The sequence below is a fragment of the Heterocephalus glaber genome, unplaced genomic scaffold (assembly GCF_053883595.1).
Source record: "Heterocephalus glaber isolate CG9 unplaced genomic scaffold, H.glaber_assembly_v1.0 deba00000122, whole genome shotgun sequence".
NCBI classification, from domain to species: domain Eukaryota; kingdom Metazoa; phylum Chordata; class Mammalia; order Rodentia; family Bathyergidae; genus Heterocephalus; species Heterocephalus glaber.
In genome coordinates this window covers 3,080,732-3,104,540 of record NW_028258138.1, presented here as the reverse complement: position 1 = coordinate 3,104,540, position 23,809 = coordinate 3,080,732, and the positions used below count along the sequence as shown (strand labels likewise).

Sequence of the window (23,809 nt, the reverse complement as noted above, 5' to 3'; positions counted from 1 at the left end):
TGCCTGTCTGCTCATGCACACATAAGGGGAGCTTTTGGGAGTGATTGGATCATGGGGAGGTGATACTCATCAGTGGATTGGTCCACTGTTGAGTTTGTAGCTGGGGGTGGTGTTGGGAGGTGGAGCCTCGTGGGAGGAGGTGATCACTGGGGGCATTGCCTGGAAGGGTCTGTCTCCCTCCTCCTCCCTTGATCTCTCTGTTTTCTGACTACCCTGCCATGGACTGCTTCTCCTCTGCCATGCCAACCTGCCTTGGAGCCAGCTGATTATGGACTGAAACGTCTATAAACTGAGCCAAAATAAACGTCTCCTTAGAGTTGTGGGTGTCCAGTATTATGTCCCAGCAATGAGAAAGAGTTTAACTAAAACACTGGGATTGCAGGCATGTTCCACCATGCCCAGGCAAAGCAAAAAAAAAAAAAAAATTGAGGGCATAATAATCTAACATAATGGTACAAAAGGAAATGGCCAATTTCCTTGCTTGGAGCACGTGTGCAGGAGCAACTGTGAAGCCAAAGGCATCCGTTGCCTCCCCACACGGGGACAGTCAGTCCCCCACATCAGGGGGCTTCCTGCAGCTGTATTTGGTTTGTATTGAGGGAACTACTCTGCCCTTGTGCATCATAAGCAAATGTGAGGAAGGAGACCATGGGCACCTGCGGTGGGACTTCCGGGGCAGGGACATCCTCACCTTCACTGCAGGCTCCACCTCAACCAGGACCACCTGAGCTACACCACCTTAACAGGAGGAGAGATGGGATTGGCGTGTGTTGCAGGGTTCAGTCCATAGTCACTTGTCCCATTCTGGGAGGTACTTGCTTATCTGAAGTAGGCTTAAAACACGGTCCTAACCCAGATGACTCTGCCCTGTAACCTCCAGATGGCCCCACCCCTCTGCTACTACTTCAAAAGTCCCCAACTAGGTCTTCAAAGTGCAGAAGACTGCCCACGGATGCACCTGCTCCTCCTCTATGTAAGCAGTACCCCCCCCACTTGCCATGGTCAGTCTAGGGGGGCTCCTCCATGCATCACTGTGCTGCAGCAAGGCCTAAGCATGCCTCCCTAGAGTAGTCCTATTTCCTGCTTATGACTCCTGTTTTAGGGAGTATAGGCTGAGTGGATTGTGCTAAGAAAGAGCTGGTAACATCAGAGCTATTAGTCCTTGGGAACAGCTAAGAACTAAGAGTGGCAGAGACCAGTGAGGATCACAGAGAACAGAAAAAGAGCCCCAGAGAGGCAGGGGAAGCTGCCCATAGAGCTTAAGAGAGCTGCCAAGTGGTACAGCTCCAGTTGTTGAGGAGCAGCAGGACAGACATGGCTAGGAGCTGCAGCACTGAGAACTAAGAGGTGCTGGCATTCAAAGTTGAAGCTGTAACACTAGGGGTCAGAGGGCACTGGCATCCAGAGCCCAGCACCACAAATATCAAGAGAGCTCTGCTTTGCAATTTGTGATTTCCATCCAAAGTGAGCCAAAGAACACTGAGCCGATTAGTGACACAGTAAGATGCTATCATGGCTAATATCTAGGTGTTCCCTAAAAGCCTCCTGAACTATAGGTGAGGCTTTTCAGAGGTGGTTGGTGTATGAATATGGATTAGGGGTGTGTGCTAATTAAATTAGTCCACTGATTGTTTTAGCACAATTTTGGGTGTAGATAATGGGAAGGTCCACTTTTGGTGTGGGTAGCACCAATCAGTAGACCTATAGCCCGAATGAAATAAAAGGAAAAGGGAGGCTTGCTTCTGGTTGCCTCCTGCCTACCCTGCTATGGACTGTTTCTCCCTTCGATGTCCCTCTGCCATGCCACTTTGCCTTGGAGCCTGCTGAGTATGGGTTGAAACCTCTACAAACTGTGAGCTAAAATAAACCTGTCCTCCTTTATCTTGGTGGCAGGTATTTTGTCCCAGCAACAAGAACTAAGATGCCAAGGAAAGGAAAGTTTGAAAGTTGATTTCAGAGCTCTCCATGATGAGGGCACTGAGCTTCCAAGCTCCTCCAAGATCCTGGAGCCAGTAGGGTCCAGGGAGCTAGGAGTGGATGGGCCTCAGGCATTCCGACCACGTGGACCAACTGAGACTCCTCTGGGCCCAGGGAAGCACACTGAAAGCTTGAGACACAAATAAATAAAAACAGCTAAAAAGAAGAGAAGGGGAGAGGAGCTAGTCTTGGCATGTCTCTGAACTGACCATCACCTATGGTCATGTGTTTCCAAAATCTAAATAACGTTACTGCTTCTCCCTCATCAAAGCCACACAATGTTCATGAGAGCCCCAAATATGTTGCTCTCCAGCTGTGAGACTATATCCAAGCTACTTAACTTGCCCATGTGCCACATCCTCCTCCCATATAAAGACAGGGTAGCATCATACCAGTGTCAAATCTGGCTGGTTGCCCCACGCCAGCCAACGAGAGACAGAGTGTGGAGGCAGGGGGCCGACTTTATTCCAAAACCTGCTAGAGAAGCCCAGGGATGCTTGTTGTAAAGGCTATCTTTCTGGGAAAGGGTATCTAGGGTAGTCTGCATAGCAGTTGATGTGTGTTTCCTGTCTGGTAGGCAGCCTGTTACAGCTGAATGATGCACATCCCATCATATTCCCTACAGGCCAGAGATTTAGCTCAGTGGTTCTGTCGCCTGCCTCACAAGCGCAAGGTCCCGAGTTCAATCCCCGGTACCAAAAGCAAACAAATAAACCAATCATATAGCCTAGTTATGGGATGTTTTTCCCATTTTTGCAAATTTCCAAAGCAAAGGTAATTCTTTCCTCAGGCTCTTCCTGTCACCAGTTAGTTGTATACTACTACATAATGGACAGGTCGAGGGTAGTAATTGCCATAAGGCCTTCTTGCTGAAGACCAAACTCTTGGTAATGAGGGAAAACATTATTCCTCAGTGAGTTACCTATACACATTCCCTATATCTGATGAAAATAACCTTAACCCTGGGTTTCAATATCAAAGAGATGTATGGTGGCACACACCTGTCATCCCAGCAGTCTAGAGGCTGAGGCAGGAGGGCCACAAGTTCAAGCCCAGCCTAGGCAACTTAGCAACTTCCTGAGACCCTGTCTCAAAATTACAACATAAAAAGCATTGAGGATGCAACTCCACGCAAAGATCCTGGGTTCAGTTCACAATATGGGGATGAGGAGAAGAGCCCAGCATAATGCCACGTGCCCTCGAGGCTCATGGAAAGCACTATGAGGAGACAAGTATGGCTTTGAGCACTGAGAGCCATTCTACATAATTTTTGTGGAAAAATCATTTCATAACTATATTGTGCTTGGGGTCATCTAAAGACTAGTGTCTTCTTGCCTGTAAGCCAGCTATGCCATGAGGAAACATAGCTCCGTGTGCCTCCACTACCTGCTGTTGCAAGAATGCTTTCCCCACCCCGCTGTCCTCCCTCATCAACATAAGATCCTCATCAGCATAAGATCACTGCAGCCCTGAGTCACCTGATACTCCCTCTGATTATTGTGTGCACCCAATAAATAGTGGCCTTATTCAGCCTGTGCTTGTGGTGGCTTTTGCTAGCTTTTCCATACAAATACAGCCTTGCACTCCCACCTTTGCTGTTATAGGAGAGATCCTCAGACTCTTCCATTCACAGTGCCTTGACTGATTCAGTAACTTATCCAGCATGCTGCCTGCCTCAGCGACACACTTGAAGATGTATTTGTATGTTAGGTAGGTCCAACAACTCAGTAATGGGAAGCTGGGTGGTACCCAAAAGATGTCTCTGTGTATCCCTGGGAAAAGTCTCATCCAGCCCTGTGATTTTGTTGAAGTGTCCTGGAGTATCTCAGCTCAAGGTTAGGGAACTACACTCTTACAGTCTTGATTAATATTTTAACCTGTATATCTCTCTGGGGGCTCATCTATGACATAGGTAATTCCATCCGAGTAATGTCAGGGTGACCTCAGCAGAGGGAGTGCTGTCACCACGAACACAATGCAGTGTCTTTGTTGGGATGAGGCCCCTGCTCCTAGGATCCCAGGTGCACTCCTGCTTGCCTCCTACTTCCCCAGCCAATTTCTGACCAGGTGTTTGTGGGCAGAGATCCCGGGGAGATGAAGTTGGAAGGAGTCCGGGTGGGCTGGGCTCATATTGTACATTCTGAGCTTATGAAATCTGTGGCCCAAGCAGGCAAAGGACTATGGGTCCTTGCTTGGCCCTCAGGCCATCCATTATTATATTCCCCAATCAAGCTCCACCTTCTCCCCCAGATGCAAAAGCTGCTTTTCTGCCTCTTTCAGACCCCGTGATGCACTGCTGCACTTGTCATGCTACTAAATCTTTCTGGGTCAGGGATTTAGCTCAGTGGTGCCACTGCCTGCCTCGCAAATGCAAGGTCTTGAGTTCAATCCCTGGTACCAAAAAAAAAGAAGCAAAAAAAAGTAGCAATAAATCTTCCTGCTACATTGGTCATCTCTGGGTTTTAAATCAGCCTAACATTTGTCCTTGCTGCTGCTGTGCTCCCTCACCCTGTCCCTCCTCTCCAATCCAGGTAGCCATCCTCTGAGTAGTCTCTAGTTCTCCGGAGGACTTGGCTAATTTCTTTAGTGTGTCCATCTGTAAATCCTAGCACTAGGTCTTGGTTCTTCCGTCCTGGGGCACGGTCCCTTTGACCTGGTCCTTTAGGAAGCAGGGGACACTGGTCTCCCACTGGTAGCCACCCTTACTGAGAGAACACTTGGAGACACGGGGTGCTGTTTCTCTGCTCTTTTCCCTTCCATCTGGCTAGGGACCCCACCACTCTGCTATGGACAATTCCAATTCGTCCCTCGGACTACTCAAAGACTCGTCTTTCTTCTGCTCCTTAACATCTTAAAAAAAAATCTCTCTCTCAGAGGGGGATACATCAAACCCTAAAATTTTATTTTTTCCATAATATGGTTTAATAGATGATTATCAACAACGCAAACATGGGACCTTTGACGTCTGAATATCTTAAAATTTAAACAGATTTATCCAGCACAATGGCCATCCGTCCAAAGTTCCCTCTTGTAGGCTTTCTTTTACCTTCTCAGTCAACTTCCTCTCAATCCTGCAGTTTTCCAAATTCTTCCTCCTCACAGTCGAGTAGAGCTGACTCTAATGCTGTCCTTGAACCTGAAATCTATCCCACCAACTGCACCCCCACTGCCCTAAGCCCCCAGGCCCCGCCCCCTCTTCTCTGCCCACCACGCTCTTGTGCCCAGCAACTCCCGCTAAACTTGGTCCTCAGCGGGGTCTGTCCTGCCCTCCAGGAGGCCGCAGGGGCAGAGGACACGATCCACATTCCTGCTCCTTTCTCCCTCTTTGACGCTTCCCAAATTAAAATGCCTGGGGTTCGTCACCTTCAGGCCCGCAGTCTTCCCCGCATGCACCGGGTGACTCCCAGTCTTTCTCCCGCTCCAACTCTGATGGCCTTCCTGCTCTAACTAGTAAGGCTCTGCACTGTTACAGGAGGCTGCTACTGCGACTCACCTAAGGCACACTCAGGCACCCTGGAGAGAAGCGTCCTGTGTGTGCCCGGTTTCTCCGCAGTAGGGTGCAGGAGGCACAGCGCGTGGTGGGCCGTGGGTGCAGGGCTGTGTTGCAGAGGGACAAGTGCAGTGCGGTGGCAGCGGAGAGCCCTGTGGTCTTCAGCACCACGCTTGATGCTGAACGTGAGGCAAGCGGCCCAACCGGACACAGACTTCGGTTTCCCGCTTCCTGGGACGACTCAGTTTAGGCCACGCTTCCGCTCCGCGGCACCTGCACTCGGGAGGGTGCGTGGTGAGAAGGCTCCTGCCCCGGAGAAGAGCGCGAGCACAGCTGGAGGGAGACTTGGGGGTGGGGGAGCCTCACTTCCTGGCCACAGGCTCCGGGCACGGCCGGACAGCACTGTTGGCACGGTGTCGGGCACTGCGACTGCCGGATGGCAGCGTTCAGGGGGAGTCAAGCAGCTCCAAACTCACGGTCGTCCCTGCCCCCTCAGCTCGTGACTGCTGCACATGAGTTAGCTCGTCTCCCTCAGCTTGGCAGCAGCCCCAGGGCAGCCTTCCTGGGGCCCCTTCTCTGACCTTACTGCTCAGGGGGAGACAGCCCTGGTGTCCATGAATCCAGCAAGTGCAGCCAGGGCGGTCTGCCCCTCCCTCACATCTCAGGAGGCTGTGCTGTCGTCTCCCGCAGATCAAGCGGCTCATCATGAAGTACATTGAAAAGGCTGAGACCATCAACTTGGTGGTGGTCCCCAGCAACGTGGACATTGCCACCACGGAGGCTCTGAGCATGGCGAAGCAGGTGGATCCCGAAGGAGACAGGACCATAGGTGCGGAGTGGGGCTGAACTGGTGGCTGGGGTGCCCGTGGGAAGGCGGCTCCGAAGCCAGGGCTGGCTCTGCATACAGAGAGTGGGGGCCTGCACCCCGCAGGAGGAGCCGCCCGGACGCCCACAGCCGGGAGGAGCGCGCCCTCTCTGGCCCTTGTGGCCACCATTTGCCTGGTTCTCTCCACCTTCCTGCTGTGGTGGGCTCAGGGCAGTGGGCAGGCAGGGCCAGGGCATGAGGGCGTCGAGTTCACTGGGAGCCAAAGGAGCAGGGAGCAAGTAGATGTCCCTGGGGATGTGGCGTGCACAGTGGAGTCTCCTCGCCCAGCACTGGGGAAGGTAGGGGGAAGAGCCCCTGGTGCAGGCGCTGCCCTCTCGTGGCTGCCCTGCAGGGCTCTCCAGCTCGGTGGACCAAGCCCTGGGCCCCTGGGCCCCTGGGCCGGGCAGGAGCCACCCTGGCCTCCATCTGGGGACTGCGTGAGTCCCCTGACCAGGAGTCTCGGTGCAGGGATCCTGACGAAGCCCGACCTGGTGGACAAAGGCACGGAAGACAAGGTGGTGGACGTGGTGCACAACCTGCTGTGCCCCTGAAGAAGGGCTACATGGTGGTCAGGTGCCGCAGCCAGCAGGACATCCAGGCGCGGCTGAGCCCGGCCGCGGCCCTGCAGAGGGAGCAGGCCTTCTTTGAGGACCACCCTCTCTTCAGGTGCGCTGCACTTCGAGTCCTGGGATAGTGCCGCCAGGGACATCTGTCCCCGCCAGGGTGACTTAGCCTGGAAGGCGGCTATCGGGTGTGCAGGAGTGTGAGCGTGTGTGAGCATGTGTGTGAGCGTGTGCGTGTTCCGTGGAAATGGCCTGTAAAATTAAAAGGAGAGTTCACAAAGGATTGCAAAAAGCAAAAGAAAACATCAGTGACCATGAGGGGGGACGTGGCTCTGTCACCACACACAGCGGGGCTGGGAGCCGAAGCAACAGAGACGTGACGAGAGAAGACAGCAGCCCGACACAGCCACTCGTGTGTGTTGGACCTGTGGAAAATGGGCCAGTTCTGACCAGTGAAGGGCACAGGAGGTGGCGCTGTCAGGGGTCAGCGCTCCCAGGAGGCTGCAGGGAGGCGGCCTCAGAAGCACAGACGAGCCTCGCACGCACACTGGAAGGAGCCGGGTCCGTGGCAGAGACACCAGGGTCCGCCCGAGCTGGGCAGTCTCCAGCCTCGAAGAGGAGGGGTCCCCTGCCAGCTGCAGCGCGGGGGGCCTGGAGGACGCCAGGCTGAGCGAGGCAGCCCGACATCGCGGGCCTGAGGCTGGGTGGCCCACTGAGTGAGGCCCCTGGCCACCACCTCAGGCAGGGAGAGGCGGGCACCAGGCTGGAGGGGCCAGGGTGTGGGTGTGGGCAGTTTCATCTGCCCATGAGGAGGCGCCGGAGGACAGGGTGACCCTGAAGGAGCTTGATGCCACCGAACTGGCACCAAAATCGTTCCAAAGGCCACCTCACCGCATGTGTATTTTATGTTGTTTTGAAAAAGAAAATCACTGTGGAGATGGAAGCTTGGCACCCGTGTGCTGTCACAGTCAGGCCTGAGCTTGGCTCCCCCCTTCTGTCACCCTGAACGTTCCCGTCCCCGTCAGGGGGCACACAGAGGCGGGCAGCGTGACAGGACAGCGAGCCCTCCCTGCTCCTCACATGGTGCCCTTGGGTGCAGCCGGCCCTGTGCACACAGAGGGACAGAGGGTGCTCACACCAGCCGGACACTCGGAAGGGGCGTGTGCAGGTGCACGAGCTATGGAGACGCGTGCAGCGTGGGCTTGGGAGGCACAAGTCTGCTCCGAGACGCTTCCGTACCAAGCTGGGCGGGAGTGCGCAGCAGTAGCAGTGCGGAAGGGTGGAATGAGCAGCTCCACCGTGTGGGCCGGGTCTTCCCCCATCAGCCTTTCCCTCGGAGCACCTGAGCTGGGCTTGGCCTCCCCGCATGCGCCCCAAGGCCTCTCTCTCTGGCCCCCTCAGGGTGCTGCTGGAGGAAGGAAAGGCCACGGTCCCCCGCCTGGCGGAGAGACTGTCCTCTGAGCTCATCACACACATCTGTGTAAGTCTGGCCGGGCCCTGTGTCCCCTAGAGGGTCCCGCAACACCAAGAGGAGAGCGGGTTGCAGTCTCGAGGACCGTGATGGTGAGGGCAGAGCTCACCTGGGCCACCCCAGGGGCAGGAGCTCGCTGCCTGCGGCCCGGCCCTGAGCGGGCCGTGCTTCCTGGTCCTGTGCCTCCACCCTGGGCCAGGCTCCTAACCCTGAGCTCAGGTTTTCTTTCCTGAGGCCCAATCCGGCATCCACGCCCCGGTCTGCTCCAGCCCGGGGCGACCCCCGTGTCCCGGCTCCAGCCTCCTAGTGACCCGCATCACCCTGCCACCTGGAGCCCGGGAAGGGACCGTGCTAACATCCGGGCCAGCGTGGTCCGTACACCCAGGCAGGCCCGGGGGCGGGAACACGATCCTGCTGCTTTGCCCCAGGAGAAAACGGTGTGAACGCGTGGGGGCTGCACTTGTCCCAGCAGCCACTTTTCCTGACAGAGCATCAGGCCACTGTCCCTGCCGAGGAGTCGCAGCAGGAGCTGCCTGGGTGGCCCTCAGTGGGCCGGGCACTGCGCGGTGGGCGCCTCTGTGTGGCTCGCGGCTGGTTGCCAGGGAGATGGGAGGCCCTGCTGCGCCTCCCTCTCTGCCCCAGGACCCCGAGGTGTCACCCGGACCAGGCAGAGCAGGCCGGGCCTCCCCTCCGTTCCGAGTCCAGGTTTCTAGGTCCCACTTTGTCTCTTGTGCTCCAGAAATCTCTGCCGCTGCTGGAAAATACAATAAAGGAGCGGCACCAGGAAATAACGGAGGAGCTGCAAAAGTACGGCATGGACATCCCAGAGGACGGAAATGAGAAAACGATCTTCCTGATCCAGGTGGGGCTCGCGCTGCCTGGCCCTGGAGACGCCTGCGCCTCTGTCCCCGGCAGCCCGCGCCTGCACCTGCCGTCCTCGCCCGCTCCAGGCTCCTCCTGACTCGCTGCGCCCGCTCCGCACGGAGAAGGGGCCGGCTGGAGGCAGAGGCCAGGAGCCCTGCTCGGGGCCTGGACGCTGAGCAGCCGGCACTGGGTCGGAGGGCAGCTGGGAGCTCGGGCTCTCCTGGCGGCACAGCCTCCTCCCGCCGCCAATGCAGAGTGGCCACCGGGAGGCGCACGCGACCCAGCATCGGAACGTCTCTGCTGTTTCTCTTCTTGACAGAAGATCAGTGCATTTAACAAGGACATCCGTGCTCTAGTCGAGGGCGAGGAGAGCGTGGGCAAGAATGGGACCCGGCTGTTTGCCAGACTCCGGCAGAAGTTCCAAGGCTGGAACTCCATGATCGAAGAGCACTTTGAAAAAGGTGAGTGTGTGGGCCGATCGTGCTGCTGTAACTGAGCGCCTCGGCGAGGGCCGTTTATGAAGGGCAGGGCCCGCTGCCCACTGCAGATGCCCAGAAGCCCAAGGTCCCGGCGCCCGTGCCCTGGGTGTCTGCTGAGGCTGGGGCTCTGCAGCTGCGGGCTCTCCAAGGTGGCGACCTCTGGCGGTGGCCTCACCTGGAGGAGGGAAGGAAGCTTGTCTGGCCTCTCGTCTAAGCACACGCGGTCTGTTTGTGGAGGTGCAGCCCCCACGACCTGACATCTTCTTAAAGACCGCTCTGAATGGCGCCACCCTGTGGGTGAAGTTTCAACATCTGAACCTGGGGGCCACGTTGACCCCGCCAGTGAGGCAGGGTGCAGTCCAGTGTCCGGTGTGGTCCATGAGGACCCAGAGCAGCATGGTGTGAGTGGGAGGAGGACCGTGGGAGTGGGGCATCGTCAACACGGAACCCGCCCTGGCTCTGTTCCTTGTCGGGAGCGAGGCTGCCCAGCACCTATGACTGATTGCCAGGGACACGTGTACCCTGGTCAGCTTCCCGCTGCTGACGCCCACAGCGTAGAGGACGCGGGGCGGTCTGCCTGGCCCACAGTTTCAGAGGTTCAGTCCGTGGTCAGCCGGCTCCAAGGCAGAAATGTCATGGCGGAAGGGCCAGGCAGAGCAAAGCTGCTTCCTTCATGGTGGCTGGGAAGCTGAGCACGGGGGAAGAACAGTGGAGAGAGATGTGACTTCCCCAGGTGCACCGCGAGACTCACTCCTCCAGCTGGGCCCTCAGCGCATTCATTGATGAAATTGGGTGCAGTGCCCCATGATCATCACATCTCAGGAGCCTGTTACTCCACCTGGTTGGTGATCAGGAGACTCTGATTAGCAGTCAGCATGCATCATGGCTGCAGAGGATCCGACCTCACTGGTTGGGGTAGTTGGGTGGGTGTGAGCTCCCTGCTCTCCATCAGGAGTGGAAGCCCTGCTGGAGCAGTGATGGTCGTGTTTCTTCACCCCGCTAACGACCTCATCTGCCTCTTTTTTAAAAAAATGTATTGGCCCATTTTAGGTATACGACACAGTTACATTCATCATTGGGATCTTGTACCTTTACATGAGTCTCTTGGTTCTTATTTTTTCCCCCTTCCCCTGCCCTCCCTTCACCCCCTCCACCCCTCCCTATTTACAGAGACTTCTGTTTCCATTTTTTCCTTTTCTCATAGTTTTCCTTTCCCCTACCCCTCCCACTTCTACTACCCCTTTAGACCTTTTCTTCCTATTTCACATTATCAATTACACATTTTGTTCCTTATTTAGACTTTAAGTTTCACACACCAGAGAAACTATTTGTTATTTACACATGTGTGTCCTATTTATTTCACTTAAGAGGATGGCCTCAGTGTGCATCCATTGAGCTATAAATGTTTCTGATTCTTTATGGCTGAGTAGTGCTCCATGTTATAAAAAAAACCCTCATCTTCTTTATCCATTTTCCAGTTGATGGGCACTTGGGCTGTTTCCAAGCTTTAGCTATTACAAACTGTGCCACTATTAACATGCGTGCACATGTATTGCTGTGGTATGATTCTTTTAATTCTTTTGGGAAGATCCCCAGCAGGGGAATAGCTGGGTCAAATGGGACCTCTAGCCCTAGTTCTCTGAGGTATCTCCATACTGATTTCCACAGTGGTTGCACCAGTCTGCGCTCCCACCAGCAGTGGAGCAGGGTTCCTTTCTCCCCACACCCCCGCCAGCATTTGTTATTGGTTGATTTCATGATAGCAGCCACTCTTTCTGGGGTGAGGTGGAATCTCAGTGTTGTTTTCATCTGCATCTCTCGAATGACCAGTGATGTTGAACATTTTTTCATATGTTTATTTGCTGCTTTTACTTTTTTGTCTGAGAAATGTCTTTTCATTTCAGAGGCCCATTTTTAAATTGTGTCTTTAAATTTGGGGGTATGATTTTTTAAAGTTCTTTATATATTCTAGATAGTAGTCCTTTGTCTAAGGTACAGCTGATAAAATTTTTTTCCCACATTGTATGTTGTCTCTTAGCTCTGTTGGTGGTTTCCCTTACAGGGCAGAAGCTTTTTAATAAGGTGAGATCCCAGTTGTTGATTCATTGTGCTAATTCCTGTGCTACTAAGGATTTGTTCCTAAAGTCTTTTCCTATGCCAGTGTCTTCAAGAATTCTAACTTATCTTCCAGCAAGTTTTGTGTTTCTGTGTTAATATTTAGATCTTTAATCCACTTCAATTTTTGTTTAATGCATGGTGCAAGATAGGGGTCTAGTTTTAATCTTTGGCAGGTTGAAATCCAGTTTTTCCAGCACCATTTATTAAAGAGGGTGTCTTTCCTCCAGTGAGGGTGTTTGGTTCCTTTCTCAAAGATGAGGTGGCTGTGTGTGTCTGGAGTTGTTTCTGCATCTTCTAATCTGTTTCACTGGTCCTCAGGTCTGTTTCTTTGCCAGTACCATGCTGTTTTTATCACAGTAGCTTTGCAGTATAGTTTCAAGTTGGGGATTATGATACCCCCTGCTATATCTCTGTTGGCTAGAATGGCTTTTGCTATTCTAGGTCTCTTCTGGTTCCAAGTGAATGTTTGGATTGTTTTCTCTAGTTTTGTGTAATATACTGTTTGGATTTCAGTCGGGATTGTGTTGAATCTGTATAGCAGTTTTGGAAGTATGGCCATTTTCACTGTATTGGTTCTTCCTACCCAGGAACAAGGGATGTCTTTACATTTTATTATATCCTCCTTGATCTCCTCTTTCAGAGTGCTGTAGTTTTCAGTGTAGAGGTCTTTTGCTTCTTTTTTGAGGTTGGATCCTAGATACTTCATTTTGGGGGATGCTATTGTAAAAGGAATTGTTTCCCTAATTTCTCTCTCAGTGAGTCTGTTATTTGTGTGAGAAGGCTATTAATCTTTGAGTGTTGACCTTGTATCAGCTACTCTCTTGAATCTGTCAGTTAAGTCTAGAAGTCTTTTGGTGGAGTTTTTGGGTCTTCTATGTAAAGTATCATGTCATCAGCAAATAATGACAGTTTAACTTCTCCCTTTCCTATCTTTATTCCTTTCATTTCTTTCTCTTGTCTAATTGCTGTGGCTGATGTTTCCAGAGCTATATTGAACAGCAGTGGTGATAGTGGATAACGACCTCATTTCTACTGCTTCCCACTTAGAGTCCCTGTCTGTGTGACACAGTGACCCTTGCAGGTAGTGGGTTAGGACCCCAGCACAGGAGTTTGGGGCACACACTAGAGCCTGTAACCCTGTCAGTGTGACACATTCAGCCACAGAAACCCAGAGGCACTGACACTCTGAATGTGGCTAAATCTTGAAAACCTGGTGCGGATTGAAAGCAGCTGGGGACAGAGGCGCTGTGATGAGCTTCCTTTCCTGAGGAATGTCCACATGGGTCGCCATGCAGAGAGGAAGCAGAGGACGGGGTACAGGGCTGGAGCCAGGGGACAGGGCGGGACATGGGGGTGGGGGCCGGGCCCGTCCCCGCATCAGTGGGGAGTCGCTCAGCTTGGCAGACACCCCAGAAACCACAGATCGCCCCCTGGAGGAGGCAGTGAAATTCCCATGGGGAATCTCTCCCATCCTAAGGGGAGCCAGACCACCCCTCCGAGGGCAGGAGGCAGGGCCCTTCTGCATCCCTCATGGGGTCTTCACAGCCCCTGGCACTGTCCAGGGTGCCCGCTCCCCATGTGTCCCTGTGAGGAGGGCCACTTCCTGCTCCTCACAGCTGGAGCAGGCGACCTGCAGGGCCCCAGCAGTGCTCAGGGTCATGCTGCGTCCTACGGGCCCCTGGCTCAGGTGAGGAGCATGTGCTGCCCTGACCCATTGTCTTTGGTAAAATCTCCTGGGGTTGCTCAAACCCGGACCCCAGTGCTTCCCCAGGATCCATGCACCTGAGCTCTGCTCTTGCTCTGTGCCTGGCTCACTGGCTCTATACGCCCAGCCAGGCTCATGGAGCTGAATCCTCCTCATGCTGGTTTCTTTACTGCAGTTCTGGGGTAGTGGCCCATTTGAAAATCAAGATTTATTTTTGATTGGGGCTTGATAATTGGGATTTATGGGATTATTAGAACTTTGTTTTTGTAAAATACTGCAAAGCTACCCTTTCCTGCTGCAGGTTATGATGGTTTAAAAAGTAAAGTCTGGCAATTCGAAAGCCAGCATTGTGGCAGAGAGCTGCCTGGGTTCGTGAACTACAGGACGTTTGAGACACTCATGAAAAGCCAGCTGCAGGCCCTGGAGGAACCAGCGGTGGAGCTGCTGCACGAGGTCACTGGTGAGGTGGATCTGCTTGGTGGCATCTATTGCTGGGGCAAGGAAGAGAGAGCAAAGGTAGCCGGACTTCAGAGCCCTCCCCCGGGCATTTGTGACCCGGAAACCTGTTCTCTGATGCCCGGATGCCAGCCTGGGCCCACAGGTCACAGTTTGACAGTACTGGGGGATGGCGCACTCTGCTGAGGCGAGGGCTCGGTCCCCAAGACTGTCCCGAGGCTGCAGGTCCACCCAAGTCCTGAGTGACCATCTATAATCGGGGCCGCCACCCTGTGCTCAGGTTTCTATTCCCCGCCTAGGGACATGCTGCAGGGACGTGTCCTGCGGTGTCAGTGACGTGTCCTGGCATGTCACAGGGACGTATCCTGGTGTAATAAGGGATCCGGCGCCTGTCGCTGTGGAGTGGGGCTGCACCCTCCTCCCGGAGCACGTGTTCCCTGTGAATGTGGACACCTGGGTTTCCGGGAGGCTGCAGTGGGGAGGGTTCAGTGACAGCTCCAGCCCAGCTTTCTGCCCCTGCTTCTGACCCCGTCCATCTGGCAACCAGCCTCCTCCTAGCCACCCACGGACCACGGGGCGCTCCCATCACACAGGAAGTGCTGAGGCGCCCTGAGCTGTGTCCAGACACCTCGGGAGCAGATCGGGTGTCTCCTGCTCCAGGCCACTGTGCCTCAAGGGTGTCAGTGCCCTGGGCCCTGCTAGTGCGGGGCGTCGCTGTGGCCAGGGCAGGGTCCAAGCCCCAGGAGAGACCCGCGTCTTGCCCTCTGCTCACCCCTCCTTGAAGTGTGTGGCCCCCTGGATGGGAGCCCAGTGGATCTCCCCTCAGGTCCCCTGCTGGCCTCCTCCACAGACCTCCACCTCCGGGCTCCTGGAGGGCGGGTCAGGGCGGCTCCCCACGCCTATGCCCAGGTGAGTCCTGTGCCTTTACCTCGGGGCTGCAGAGTAAGGAGGCTGGGCCCTCAGTTCCACGCCCACCTTCCCCCCAGAGGGGTTGCGGAACTTGGCGCCGCCAGACCCACAACAAAGTTAAAAATCTGTGTGCGGACCCCGCTTTTCAGAGAGCAGTAAGAGGCGAGGGGCAGAATGACTCTGGGAGACGCCATAGCAACGTCCCGGAAGAGAGCTGCGTAGACGCTGACTTCAGAAAATAACACGATGCCAGTGAGCTTCCTTTAAATACCAACGAGCTCTTGGGATTCACGTTCAAACTAAGAACGTGGGCGCACAGGTCCTACTGATAAATGTGAGCCTGAAGCGCAGGTTTCATTTTAGTGTTCATGTTTGTGATTTACAAGGGAAGACCTGGAAACGTAGGTGGACAGTGAGCTGCAGCTGGAAGGAGGAAGTTTGCGCCGAGCGCCCCAGGGGTTCGGGGAGCGGCGCGGCTGAGCGGGAGGCAGAGAGGCAACCCCGGGTTCTGACCAGGTTCACGCATGCGTGTTCCGGTCCACGCGGAGTGAAAAGCTACTGTCAGCGCTGACTCGCCCTCCCTCTCTGATCAGTTATGGTTCGAGACACCTTCACTGCGGTTTCTGAAAGGAACTTCAGTGGGTTTTTTAACCTGCACAAGACCTGCAAGGTAAGCCCAGGACGCTCCGAGAAGGCAGCAGAAATTGCCCGGGAGCAGGCATCACTTCTGCCCCGAGCCCCACTCCGATGTCCTCTCTGCGTGGGAGAAGTGGGCGCCCGGCGGCCTGGGAATAGCAACCAGCAGTGTGGGGTCAGAGCAGGGGTCAGAGACGCAAAGGGAAACTCCCGAAGCAGGGCCCGGGCTGCAGACTCTGGTCCCTTGGGAGGGAAGGGCCCCACGTGGATGCTCAGCAAGGGGCCTCAGGGACTGGGTCGTGGGAGGAGGAACAAGACAGCTGTTGCCCAGGTCTGTGCCCTGCGGGTCCCTGCGGGCAGCCCCGGGCTCTCAGCACGGCAGGGACCCAGCTCTGCTGGCCTCCAGCCCCAGCCTGAGGGTGGCCACCTTGCTGGCCTGGGCCCTGAACGCGCAAGTGCCTTGTCCCTGAGGGGCAGTGACCACAGGGACAGCGTCGGGACCCACCCAGCACCGAGCCTCACAGGCAGTGGGTGCTTTCTGGGCCAAGCCTCAGTGGCCTGCAAAGCCAGGGCAGGCCCCTTGTGGGGTGGGACTGATCCAGCTGTGCCCTTCCTGTCCCCGGGCACCCCGGGGTCGCCATGGGCTCCCTTCAGACAGCAAACCCGCAAGGGAGCAGAGGGCTGAGTCCTGGCTGAGGACTGGGCAGACAGCCCGGCCTGGTGGGACCCGCGCACAGCACTGGGGGCCAGGGTGCAGCGGGGTGGCCCAGCTCCCGGCTTCTCGGTGACCTCTTTCCGGGGCTTTGGGTTCACTTCCTGTGGGTCTGCAGTCAGCTTTCTCTTCCCGCGGAACAAAATCGAGGACATCCGGTGGGACGAAGCAGAAGCGGCAGAGAAGGCGATCCAACTTCACTTCCGGGTGGAGCAGATCGTCTACTGCCAGGACCAGGCTTACCGAGGCGCGCTGCAGCGGGTCAGGGAGGAGGACGCCCAGAAATCCTGCCTAGGCCTCAGCTTTGCTCCCCGGGACTCCACTCCCCGGGACTCCGCTGTGGCCGAAGTCCTGCAGCACTTGAATGCCTACCGCCAGGTGCGTGTGCTCTTCCCCTCCCCCGGGAGCCCCTCTGTCTGGGCTGCGGGTGCAGGGAGCCCCACCAGCTCGGGGCCCCTGGAGCAGCCCCACTCAGCTGACAGGCGCTGGGCGCTCAGAGCCCGCACACCTGGCTCTGCTTGGCGAGAAGCCTTGGCCTGCCACTCGGCCTCGCTGCACCTGGGCTTCCTACTGCACCAGGCCCTCTGCTCCTGCAGAGGCCCAGGGACGAGGCTGGGCCCTTGGGAAGCCTTGGGAAGCTCCTGGCGCCCCTGCTGGCCGCGCTGCACATTTCCTAGGCGGTAGAGGAGGGGCGCTCGTGGGCAGTGGGGCCCAGCAGGGGACTGAGCATCTGCACAGGGACCCGGGCATCTCTGGGTCGGCAGGCACCGCACCACTCCCTCTTGGGGCGAGGCCGGGCTTCCACACCTGGGCAGCGCACGGGCCCTGAGGGCGCAGGTGTGGGGCACCGGCTGTGGTGGGGCCTGGGCAGCCGAGCTGCAGGACGGAGCCACCATAGCCAGACCGAGGCAAACCCCCCTCCCTGAGTCCCGAGGGCTATGGTGCAGCGGAGAGAGACCCGTGAGCGGAGAAGGAGCCCTGCGCCCCCCCCCCCCCCCCGGGCCTGCTGTCAGGCCACCTTCGGAGGCCGGGGCTCAGCAGGAGGCCGCACGGGCATGGCGCTTGGGGAGGTGACAGCTTCCGTCTCGGGCCTGGGGCTCAGGGTCCTCTCAGCACAGGGCCAGCCGGTGTCTGGGGCTCAGTGCCCTCCAGGCCCGTCCCTGTGTCCACACGGGCAGAGTTTGTGCGGGGATCTGCATCCCTCCTGCTGCCGTGTCGCTGTCCCCACTCTGGCTTCTCCTGCTCCTGGGAGCCCCCCTTGTGGCACCCTGTCTGTTCTCCTCCCTGCCTTGGGGACAGGCCACGCCTGGCTCCCTGTGGTCCCAGAACCTGCATCCCTGCTCAGCTCCCGCTGGCTGACCTGCAGGACAGACCTGGTGCTGGTCACTGCCTGGCCTCCCCCCGAGCAGGTGCCTGTGACACGTTCAGTGGTTCACCGTCTGGGGAGGTCTGTGGCCAGGTTGTCCCTGATTCCCAGAGAAGGAAGCTGAGTCACACGGGGACAGCAGAACTTGCTGGGCCCCCAGCACGTGTCACAGCCCTGAGGTCAGCGTGTGTCAGACCAAGTGAGTGAGGACAGTGGGGCAGCAGGAGGAGCGGTGAGGACTCTGTCCAAGCTGGGACCCAGGCTCCTGCCGGGCCCGGACCCAGCTGCCACAGAGCCAGAGGCTCGGCCCACACGGGAAGAAGTGGGGTGCTCTCCCCAGGTGCCGTGTGAATGTGGGGAGAGCAGCGTCCCTCGTGGAAACCTTCCTGTGACCCACCCTTCCCCTCCAGGAGGTCGGACGAAGCCTGGCCAGACAAGTCCCCCTCATCATCCAGTACTTCGTCCTGCAGAGGTTCGGCCGGGAGCTGCAGAGCGCCAGCTGCTACAGGACAAGGAGGCCTGTGCCTGGCTCCTGCAGGAGGGGAGCAGCAGCACCAAGAGAAGGAAGGACCTGAAGGGGCGGCTGGAGCAGCTGGGCCAGGCCCAGCGCTGGCTGGCCAAGTTCCCGGGCTAACCTGGCTCCAGGGCCCAGGGAGGAGGCCTGAGCGTCTCCTGAGGCCGTGCCAGGGAGCGCTAGCTGCTTAGCAGATACTCAGCGGGCAGAGGCCGAGGTGAGATCTCTGCTTTTCACCCAGCAGCCCTGGGGGCCGGGAGGAGTGAGGAAAGTGATTTGATTTCCAGCCAGAAGAGCACAGCAGGGAGGACTGTTGGCGCAGAGTGTCCCGCAGCGGCCTGACCTGTAATCTAGGTTTACACAGCCCCAGAGAAGCAATTTAAAGCTGCTCCTCCCTTCCCCACCCCAAGCTCTGCCACAGCCCCAGGCTTAGAGCTGTAGCCCTGCCCTGGTTTGCCACTGCCCTGGACTCGATAATAAACCTCCTCGCCTGGATGGGGGTCTGCGGGTCTTCAATCTGTCTGCATGGACATGCCTGAGAAGACGCCATGCTGTTTGTGCCATAGCGCTGAACCTGGGAGGGGTTGGCTCCTGACGGATGGCAGCAGGTGACAGCCAGGTCCCAGGGGGGAGGAGCTGGGAGGAAACTGAGCCAAGGTCTGCTGGGGTCCAGGCTCGAGAAGGGGCAGCCGTGAGCCCCGTCATCCTGGGGGACTCTTGGTCCCCAGGCCCGTGTGGCTGAGCCAAGGGCTGAGAGAGGACGGGCAACATAGCCGCAGGGCACCCCGACCTCCCAGAGCTGGCTCCAGTGCTCGGACCCCAGGGCCTATAGGGGAGGACCAGGGACAGGGACAGGGACATGGCTGGCGTGGGGACTGTGGGCCCAGAGGGGACCAGGAGCATCAGAGAGGAGGGCTGAGGGCCCAGCGGTGCTGTCTACAGAGACCCCGAAACAGAGGCTGCCTCAGTGCTACCCATCCCAGTGCGGGGGGGGGGGTTCAGGGGGTTCAGGCCACGCTGGACAATGGCGGCAGGGTGGGGCTGGACCCTGGTCCCTGTCACTGCCCTTGCAGACCCTGCCCGGGTCACCTCCCTCCCAGGTTCTGTGACCTAGATCCTCCGTCAGCTCCACCACCTTCACACAGGCTCCCTGGGGACACGTCCTTGTCCGTGGCCATGGGTGGGAGGTGCCCTGAGCCCTCCCCATGTGGCCTATCACCTGCAGGGCTCAGGGCCCTGGAGCGCACCGAGGCCTCTGTGGCCTGCAGCTCCGAGGAAGGTCTGTCCCTTTGCACACGGCCACCTGGCCACCTGCTGTCTGGCCTGCCCTGTCACCCAGATCCCCTCCTAGCCCAGCCCCAGCCCTGCCCATCTTCCCGGGACACCAGAAAGAGGTTGGGGGCCCAGGCGCTGGGCGGATCTGCTCTGGGTGCAGCTTTCCTGGTGGTGCCTGTAAAGTGAGGATGGGCAATTGGGGACTCTGGTTCCCCAGAGGGGATGCACTGGGGCGACTGGCTGGGACCACCCAGGAGCCCAAGTGCAGGGAGCGAGCGTGTGGGGGCCCTGCCCGTCCTCACCATCAGCAATGGGCAGAAGTGCCCGTGCACCGTGTCAGAGCCCTGAGGGGCGGTGCGGGCCCTGTGTGGCCCGGCTTGGGAGGTGCCCAGCCCCGTCAGGGCTGCGCAGCCCACCTGGGGCACGACACAGGGCAAGGGCCTACACCTGCTGCTGTCCGCTCGCGTCCACCTGCACCCCTCCTGCCCGGACAGGCACCAAGCCACTGCTCAGGACTCGGGTGCTCAGTGTCCCTGGCCAGGCCTCTGCGTCCAGATAAACGTTGGGATGTTAAAGGTCACGTTCCTTGGTTACAGGTGAGTTGGTTTTGCTCTTGGTTTTGCTGTATATTTTTTCAGTTTTCTCGACAGCTTCTTGCTATGGTAGCCCAGGCTAGCACTGAACTCAGTATTTAGCCCAGGGTGGCCTTGAACTTGCAGCGATCCTCCTGCCTCAGTCTTCGGAGTTTATTTTTCTTTTTAAACTTTATTCTGTTGCCTCTCAGAATTCTGCAGAAATAGCACTCTCAGCAAAATGATCTAACCCAGTGTTTTAGGATGATATCCCTGAGGGACACAGAAGATGAAACTTAGTGGACTCCCGCGAAGGTTACCCCGAGGGCCTTCTACATTCCCTTGCTGCTCAACTGTGACCCAAAAGGCCACAACGCTGAACCCTAGTCGTTACTCAGTTCCTCCCAGTGTGTCCCAGACAGGACCAACAGCCATACTAACAGATGATACAAGGCCTGGCATATGGCGACAGCCCAGCAGCCTCGCTTCCGGAGCCAGGGAAGGTCAATTAAGACACCACTCTGTGAAAATATTAATCTTTGCTAACAGACCGCCATCAGACAAAGGAGAATTAATATGCTGATAAAAGCAGCTCTGTCGAGCAGGGGTCACAAGACAAGGTACACAGTTACCCGTATGGACAAATCACTGAACCCAAGGCCACCAGCAAGTCCCCTCTCCACTTTCTCATGTTGCTGCTTCTAATCTTCCGCCCATGTTCACTTAATCTACTCGTAACACTGCATCTCTGAGGCTACAACATTTTCAAGTCAAGCTGATGGTTGCTCAGGGGTCCCAACCAAGCCAAGCCGGGGGCCTGAGCACTCGCACTGCCCCCTTAGCTTGGACGGCTAGAGACCTTGGTAACTGCCAAGGGGAGAGCCAGTGTGGACTGCATGTGCAGCAGCCCTAAAATGTTACACAGAGAAGGGACCCTGAGCCCAGACTCCTTAAAAGTGTGGAGGATAAAATCTCTGGGGGAACGAGAGCATCAGGGACCACCATGTTGGGACACAATGTGGGGACAACAAACTGAACTCCTAGCACAGAACAGCAGCCTCATTTTGGCATGGCTGTTGCTTTTCCATGCTGGTGATTTTTTCCAACATAAAACTGCCGCAGGAGCCGTCTGCGTTTCCTGTTCTTTGCCTCCCCTCTTGCTCTTGTGCCCCCCAGTGGCTGCAGCAGCCCAAGCGCCTGAGGTCCTTCAGCCCCAGCTCAGGCCCAGACCCACGAGGCTGGGTGCTGAGGGGCCAGAGGTGTCAGCTACACAAAAAGCCAGCAGCCTCGAGGACAAGCAGATGTTGACCACTCCGAGGCCCCCGCCTGGGCCTGGCTGGTCGGACATCCTCAGTGGGCTCCAGGGCACAGTGCTGCTGCCTGGCCCCTGCCTGGAGGGATGGAGAGTCCGGGTGAGGGCAGAGTGGGCACCGGCTGCATCAGAGTGAGGCTTCCAGGGTAGTGGCTCATCACCTGCAGGACCTGGGTAGGCCTGGAAGGTCAGCCTGGCCCTGGCCGGCGGACACGGTCACCATTCTGCACGTCCCTCTCGCTGAGGACAGTGGCCCTTCGCCTCCGTATTCTGCACATGACCTATGGGACAGCACCCTGTTGGGTAGGTTCCTCCCCACGCTGCCCTTTCCTCTTGGTTTCCGGGTCGTCCTCAGTCCTGCCCTCACCCCGGTCTGGTGACAGCCTGGCCACGCGGCTGCTGCTCTGAGATCAGGACGTCACACCGCACAGCACGGGCAGAATGTGCTGCCTGGCGACTATCGGTTTCCGTCCTTTTATTTGTTACAAGTATTTCCCCCTGGTGGAACTTGGTGTTAGCACATTTTTAATGCTTGTAAATATAATTTTCCTTTCAGTTTCCTAGTTTTCACCTCATAAAGGATAACAGCTGAGAACGGTGTTGTCTTCAATCTGCACGGCGCCACTGACAGGGAGAAGCCAGGCACTTTGTGGGTCCCCTGGGGCTGGGGAGGTGGATTTGGGGTCACTCCTAGGATTTCCTGCTGATCTAGTGCAAGTCTTCCTGTAAGGAGTGGGAATCCTTGGACACTTTTTGGGACATGGTACACACACACACACACACACACACACACACACACACAAACGATGAAGGCTCCCTGTGAAAGGCAAAAAAAAAAAAAAAAAAAGGGAAAAACCCCTACAAAAAAATCCAAGAGCCCCAAATTGGGCCACAAAGCATCGCAACAGCACCACCTAGTGACGGACCTGTGAATCACACTGTGAGGCTGCACAGGGACCGAGAATGGGATTCCTGGACTGGAGTTTAGGAAACTAAACTGAAACAAAGTATCTCTAAGGTTACTAGGAAGAGTATTGTTCTGTTTCTCCGGTAACTGTTGCTTGCTCCAAATGAGGCGTGAATGGTTGATTTCATGGCTTTGTTTTGCTTTCTCTTTCTCGTTAGACAGAAAGTGGGAGACAGGCGTGCTGGTGCATTCCTGTAATCTCCGCACTCTGGGAGGCTGGGGCAGGGGGGTTGCAGGTTCAGGCTTAGTCTAAGCAACTCCGTGAGACCTGATCTCAAAATAAAAAATAAAACAGGGCTGGGGATGTGCCTCGGAGGCCTCGGGTGTACTCATGGAGGAAGGTAAGATCAAAGGGCTGGTGTCGCAGCTAGATGCCATCTCTCAGGTGGTGTCGTCTCGTGCCTCGAGTGTTCTGCCCTCCCAAGTGGTGCCCTCTGTAGAGGCTGAACGGCTCAGCCGGGTCCTCACCCCACAAACCATGTGCCAGGCCCTGAAGGGGCGGGCTTGGCATGCAGACGGGTGAGTATGGGGTACGGAGAGAGCTCGGCTTTGGTGAGCGAGGACAGAGCTGGTTCCATGCCCGGTACACACACTTTTCCAGCTCTGTTTTCCTGGGCAGATGTCTCAGCGGAGCTGGTCTCATTGGTAACGGGGAACAACATCTCTATAGGGGTCCTTGGGAGTACAGCAGCCGACTGTTTCCAGCCCCTCCTGTCAGTCCCCAAGACTGGGCTGGACTTTCCGCCCCAGTCCTGCAGAAGAGCTCCCTGTGCCTTTTCAGTTTATTTTAAAATAAACTATTTAAAATATTTTTTATTCCGAGATAAGGTCTCACTAGCTGGCCTTGAAGTTGGCGATCCTTCTGCCTCAGCCTCCCGGAGTGCTGGGATTACAGACGTGTGCCGCCACACCCCACTTTTCAGTTTCGTTTCTACAGGTGGTATTCCCCCAGACCCTGTGTGGTTTCTGGACTCTGAAGGTCTTTATTCTTTGCAGCAAGTTCCGAGTCTTAATCCCTGGGCCCAGCCCTGCTCCGTGGGGCTGTTTGGTGTCTCCCAGGGCCCACGTGAATGCCATGACAATACCAGCCCCCGACTCATCACCTGGGGCAATTCCTAAAGTGCGACTCAGGAGACGTGTTTCAAAAAAAAAAAGTCCCAAGCCCAACAAGCTAGAAGTCTTATGTATTCAAATAATCGAACACGGTTTATTTCCTTTTCAATGGCATACATCTGAAATCAGTGGAACGTACAGGTATAAAAATAAGATTATTTTAGAAAACTGCAGTTTTGCAGGGCAGGGCTGTTGGGACTCCATATCTACAGAGCTATTCTAAGATGGACCGGAGACCTCTCGCTGATTGTAACTTTAATTAGTCACTTCAGGGTCCCAGAAATAGAGCAGACTTCCAAAAGGGAAATATAAAATAATCTTAAGCACTTTCAGAAACACAAGTTACACCCAAGGATCATATATTACAGGATGTGAATCCAAGGTATACAGAGAATACATTCTGAAAAGCACTACTTTTGGCATCTTTGAAAAAGGCAGCACCTGG

At 56.2% G+C, this 23,809-nt stretch overlaps 1 pseudogene across 1 annotated transcript; it reads left to right on the top strand.

The window, feature by feature from the left end:
- Nucleotides 1-4,928: 4,928 nt before the first annotated feature.
- On the top strand, nt 4,929-18,618 carry LOC106007601 (interferon-induced GTP-binding protein Mx1-like; annotated as a pseudogene). The gene is made up of 9 exons (XR_015451348.1): nt 4,929-5,754; nt 6,158-6,296; nt 6,801-6,998; nt 8,297-8,375; nt 9,106-9,228; nt 9,550-9,691; nt 13,834-15,567; nt 16,364-16,623; nt 18,022-18,618. The product of XR_015451348.1 is annotated as an interferon-induced GTP-binding protein Mx1-like (transcript).
- Nucleotides 18,619-23,809: the final 5,191 nt, after the last annotated feature.